At 39.5% G+C, this 6236-nt stretch overlaps 1 long non-coding RNA gene across 1 annotated transcript; it reads right to left on the reverse strand.

The window, feature by feature from the left end:
• Nucleotides 1–379: 379 nt before the first annotated feature.
• LOC116461496 (uncharacterized) lies at nucleotides 380–4109 on the reverse strand. Its single transcript, XR_004246069.1, has 3 exons — nucleotides 3906–4109; nucleotides 1102–1301; nucleotides 380–611 (listed from the first exon to the last, which is right to left on the reverse strand). It is a non-coding gene; the product is annotated as an uncharacterized LOC116461496 (long non-coding RNA).
• Nucleotides 4110–6236: the final 2127 nt, after the last annotated feature.

Genomic DNA, 6236 nt, shown 5'->3' on the forward strand with positions numbered 1-6236 from the left:
ACGGAAGACTCTTGAAAATAAAGGACAGAAAAGCCTTAGGAAATACAGATGCATTCAGGAATCAGTACAACCAATATATATCATCCTTAAGGTTTTCAAAAGGTATCTGTCATAATATTTATTTTAACTTCCAGTAAAAAAGTAGAGCATGAGGCTTTGGGATTTGGGATTTGGAGACACTCAGATATGAGTTAAGTCTTCCTCTGTCACTTACTACTTCTTGTGATATTGGGCAAGTTACTAAACTTTGCTTAGCGTCGGTTTTCTTTTTCTCATCTGCAAATCGGTAGCAGTGATTGCATGAGGCTCGTAGGATGGTTGCCAACAGTATTGCAGTAATGCAATGCCAACTATTTATCTCCATCTTTCCCACATAATACATGTTTGATATTTTGTTTTTATTGATTATGGCATGTAATATTTTCTTTTGAAATTTGGCATTAGTTCTATACAAATGGAAGCCAAGTAGGGCAAGTCCTGGGTCAAACACCTGCTAAGGTCAGAACTAGTGGAAAGAGTATGTAGATCCCCAAGGACAGAAGTTCAGAGATGGCTCTTTTACATCTTTCCTTCAAAACTTTGGGTAAGTCACTGGATCTCATATCCCTGAGCTGTAAAATGAGGATAATGGTTGCTTTAATTGCATGAAGTTAATGAGATCTTATAAATCAACATATTTTTTTTGCATTGTGATAATGTTTTTAAATGGCAGCTTTTTCTATTTAATTCTTTCATTTAACCAATATTTAGTGAGCACTTGCACTTTGATGGGGCCATTTTGATTTGGCAGCAAGAATAGATATGCATTATATGTCTTGTTTCAGTAAATCCCATCCATATCTCCCTACTAGTAAGAAGAAAATAAGCTTTTGCTGTTTAAAAAGCCTGTAAATCTACTACTACAAATTGATTAATTGATTTTACAAATATGTGCGGTTAGTATGGGTTCAAAAGCGTGGTGAAATATTCAAAGATTGAAACATTGCTCACAATGGCAAACTGTAGGAAAAAGTCTAAGACATCACTAACAGTGAACAAAATAAGTCAATGATACATCCATGCAAAGGAATATTATGCAGCTCTTAAAAAAATAAGGCATACCTGCATGAGAGGCATCGTTTTCATACTGCAAGGTTATGCTACAGAGTTGTGTGGGGCACAGTCTAGACTGCTTGAATTTGAATCACACTTCACTACCTTCTGTGTAAATTTGTTCAAGTCACTCTCTGAATTATACCACCCTTTCCCTGTGTCTCCAACTGGTTGATACTTGCACCTCTCCTAGAAGATGCAGGGATTATCTGAAAAGAATTTAGAAAAGTGCCAGGTTTAGACACATACTCTATATGGGTTTGTTTGCTGCTGTTGGTATTATTATTGTTATTGAAGTGGGTACCTCAAAAGATTTATTATTAACTAAAAATCAAAATGCATAATACTGTCCACATACTATATCCATGTATAAAAGTATATGTTAGAGGATGGAAATATATGTTTAAATGGACAACATATTTCTGGAAGAGTCTAGAAGAAATTCATTATGTTGCTATCTTTTCAGAGGGTAAATGGAAAACTGGCTGACATGAGAGAGAAGAAGAGAGAATTATCTCTAATTAGAAAATAATTTTAATCTGTTTAAAATATTTACCATATTGATTTATCACCTCTTAAAAAAACAAGGACGATAGAATAAGTAAATATATGTAACCACATTATAATCTACAATTTTATATTTATGACATTTTTTCCTGTCTGGGCCACATTGATGAGCTTAGTATTTGTCTTTTGTGTGTGTGTGATTGTTGTATGCTTGCACCTCAGTCCTCCCAGGTTCATTTTCATCAAGGTAAACCAGGGTAAAAATTTCTAAGCACTGTTTAGATCTTCAACAAAACCTTGAATACTTTTAGAAATTAAATACCCTGAAATGAATTGGAGCATCTCAGAGCCCAGAAAGCATGAGTCATGGAGAATGGACTCCTCCAGCAACTCAAATCCCAGGATCCTCAGCACTCACGACGGCTGTATGTGGGAGGCCCCAGAGGTTCGCCTGAAATAGGGTCAACTGCAGTCTGTCTCAATAAATTTACAAGCATGTTTTATCAAAAGGAGTTGCTTCTTCGAGGCCACTGCCACTATTAAAACTGAAAGGAAAGTTTTGAAAAAATTAAAACCACCCTCTCCACCCTCCTCGAATAGAACATCAATTTATGTAAACTGTTTTTTATAAGTCGCCTCCGAGTCATTTAAAACATTTTACTTAATCCACGTGGGTGAAGCCTCAAGGTTTCCAGTTTTTGTGCTTCTGCTGGAAGGAAGTTTCTCAGTGTTGTGTGGTTTTCAAAAGGTGCTTACACGGTTTTCCAAGAGGAATTGTCCACAGCAAGCAATCCAGAGCTGGAGACCTCAGTCATTGCAGCAGGAGGCTTATCTGACAGGCTTATCTGTACTTTCATCAGCAAGACAGGCGATCCTGGGAGTTCGTGTCTCAAAGCAAAACAGCCCTCTCTCTACCATTTGCCAACATGTGGCGAAAGACACTGCCTAGGTTCTGCTTTCAGGGGAAATACACATGACCAGAAGGAGGAGTTGAAGGTCTTTCTCTTTAGGGATGTACAGGAAAGGCAGCAAATCCTTGTCCTTTGCAGGAATATGCATGAGGCTCTTGCTGTGCCCTCTAATCTGAATGCACTCTCTTTTATTCTGCACACAGAGAGCTCGGTAGTGATCATGGCTCTGCCTCTTACTAGCTATATGGCTTTCAGCACACTAGTTAACCTTTCTAGGCCACATTTTTCAAATCTGTAGGGTGGGAATAAATACATTAATTTGACTAATATGTGAGTTGCTACTCTATGCAGGATTTGGACTTTTGCAGTACAGGAATAGTTACAGAGGTACAAAAGAGGGGTTGTTCAGGGAGCCTCTATTCTAGGACTGTAATAAAATATTCTTCCTTAGGTTACTGATTGTGACAGGATATTTCTCCTAAGGTTACTGAGGGTGATGGGCCATTCCCATTACGGTTACTGACAATGGGGGAGTATTCTTCCTAAGGTTATTAAACTCTTCTCATAAGATCATTGAGGGTGTGAAAGGACAATGTCTACCTACAAAATTAGTTGTGGAGACTTGGAGAAATGCAGGCCAAGCTGTCGGCAGTGCTGTCCCAGATTAGGCAGTGAGCAAGTGTGAACACTGCCCACCTCAGCCTAATTTCAGTTTCTCAGGGAAGCCCCCAACTGGTTCTAATTCTTCTATTCTGTGCTTTCAGAAATCCTGGTACCTCTTCTTGAGGGTCTTATTACATTTGCAATTTTATATTAACTTGGGTAATTATTCCATTTATTTCTGATTCTCCCACCAGATCTTAAGTTCCATCAGGACAGGGCTGCTGGCTTTTTATTATTGTTATTTGTCTCTATTTTCTCCCAAGGGCAGTTGCCCAGTGAAGGCCTGGGAGATGTACATACTTGTATTTTTAATGAATAAATGAGCATATTGCGCAATATGTGCCCCCTCTTTCTCAATTTCATTTCAGAAAGCCAGAACATGTATTTCTCTTGCTTATCCCAGCCAGGATCTAAATATGCAAATATGCCACTTTTCTACAAGGTAACTCACTGTGAGTCAACTGCAGGACAGACACAATACACTGGAGCCCGAATTTCTCAGGTGAGCATCGGCGTTTTCTCTGACCTGGAACTGTTGCTTCATTTGCATTGTTAACTGTATTATGAATATGTTCAACTCCATTCCTGGCATTTGATGCCTTAATAGGCTTTCAAAGGGGTTTTGTGATGGAGAAATTGTCCTCCAAATTCTCTTGGTGGCCCCCTGCATGCTCTTTTGTAATGTCTACCTGGCAGGTACACTGGCCATACAATGAATTCAGCAATAATTACCTTTGAAATCCAAAACCACATACTGTTTCAGGACCCGCGAGGGATTTAGCTGAATGCCCATATTAGCTTGAAGCTCAGATTGAAGAAAAAAGAAACACCTGCTTTTCACATTTTAACAGCATTTGTGAAAATCCATGGGCATTCTCTGCGTGCCATGACATGGCGTAGCTCCTCCTTGCTACCCCTGCCTTCCGTACTTCTGTTCTGTGGGTTATTTTATTTTCTCTAGAATCTTCTAGCATTCCATTTTCATTGTGACTCCAAACAGCATTTTCATTTTGGGTTTATGGCAGCCCAAGGTCGTGTCAGAGAATAAAATAAAATTAACAGGGTCAAACATTCAGAACGACCAAGCCCAGGCATGAATGTGAAATTGTTAACACAAGGGCAACCTCTAAAGGTTTATGGAAACGTAAGAAAGACAAATGCAGATGAGGACAGGCTACAGGACTGGCTGACCAAACCACAAGTTACCTGAAGGGCAATGCTGGGCACAGAGTAGGCACTTAGAGTTGTGTTTGAATGATTCTGATGGCGATAAATCATCCTGGTTTTCTCAAGACATGAATTCCTGTGCGAAAACTGCGAAAATCTCAAAAAAACTAGGACAGGTTAGTCATCTTAGATTAGCATACACTGACTTTGGGCTTTCTGATAGCCCAGACTCATCCTGCTTTCACCCTGTGATAACCATGGTCTCAGGCAAGATTATGTCCACTTCCCTTCTATTCTTTCCAGCCATATGAGTTCAAAGCACATGTCCATATTGTATCTCTTGTGGACAGGGCACTTGGAGAGGGAAAGGATGGGTGAGGGAAGAAAGAATTGTTGCATTTTGATATACCCAACATATTTTTTCTTTCCTTTTATTCTCTTTTCAGGCAAAGAAATGTGGATATGGACATCTAAGAGCTTTTAGAATATAATTTCAAAGGCAGGACTGATTCTGTGAAAAGCCATCAAATGTACTGTCTGACAGCTGTTCTTGCCCAGCAAATGAACAGGATACCTACTACACGGTGACTACCATGTCATCAGGGCCATGAGATCTACAGAGTTGACCAGGAAGCAACAGAAATGTAACTCAAAACCTCAAAACAGAAAACCACGTAGCCTGTGACAGTGGTCGCTGGAGTATATATTTTGTTCTTGCGGATTAGAAAAAATCTCAAGCCATCAAAGATAGAAGAGAAAAACTGGGGAAAACAAAGAATTGAAATAAACATATAAGAGACAAGACTACAATTGCTACATTTATAGTATTAGAAGGAAAAAAAAAGTCTTCAAGGTGTTAGCCAGGATGGTCTCGATCTCCTGACCTCGTGATCCGCCCACCTCAGCGTCCCAAAGTGCTGGGATTACAGGCGAGAGCCACCGCGTCCCCCCCAATTTGTTTATTTTTAATTGGCCCTCAGCAGCATCACCATAGGAATAGGAAAAACTAAAGTGGACCCGCATTAGGACACCATCATCCACAAAAACCCAGCTTTGTTCCCTCAGGCTGCAACGGGCAGTAGGTTGGGGGACTACTTTAACAAGGGGAAACGACGGCAACAACGGACAGGCAAAATCTCACATGCCTTCTGAGGAAATAGACGTAAAAAAAATGGAAGAAAATATTCATTAAATTTTTGTGTCTTAGCAATTGTAGATATAAATTAAGGTGCATTTAAAATGCCACCTTAAGATGTCTGATGTGTGCTGAGTGGGATGAGTGTATGCATGCATTGCACTTTGTATTATGTAATGACTAGGCTGCTTAGTTCTACTGAAATATTCTGCCACACCCATATTCAACATCCAACAGATCTGTACTGACCACCTGCTGTATACATGGAATGACTCTAAGTCCTGGGGATAGAACAGTGAATACAGCAGACAAAATTTCTGCCTTCATGGAACCTATATTCTTATTAGCAAGATAGAAAAAATATACAATATATATCCTATATAAGCACTATAGAGAAAATAAAGAATATAGCAGGGTAAATTAAACCACTTGTGATAGGAACAATATTTGAGATAGGTCACTTAGGCAAACCCTCTCCAAGAGGAATTGAGCCATGACACATATGCCACCATATATAAATACTATCTAGGACAGAGGGAATAGCCAGGGCAAAAGCCCCTGTGCTTCTTATATTCAAGAACCACTGGGAGGCCAAAGAAATGACAGACACTTGGACCAGCATGCTGTCCATGGCGTTGTGAGAAGTGTTTAGTAATAAGTGAAATACATTTTGAAGGTAAAGTTGGCATAGCATGACTTCTTTCTTTCTAACCCAGAAACCCCACACGCCAGATTTCCTTTCTCACATGGATATTTGTGAC

This window comes from Hylobates moloch, unplaced genomic scaffold (assembly GCF_009828535.3).
Source record: "Hylobates moloch isolate HMO894 unplaced genomic scaffold, HMol_V3 SCAFFOLD_21, whole genome shotgun sequence".
In the NCBI taxonomy this organism is placed as follows: Eukaryota; Metazoa; Chordata; class Mammalia; order Primates; family Hylobatidae; genus Hylobates; species Hylobates moloch.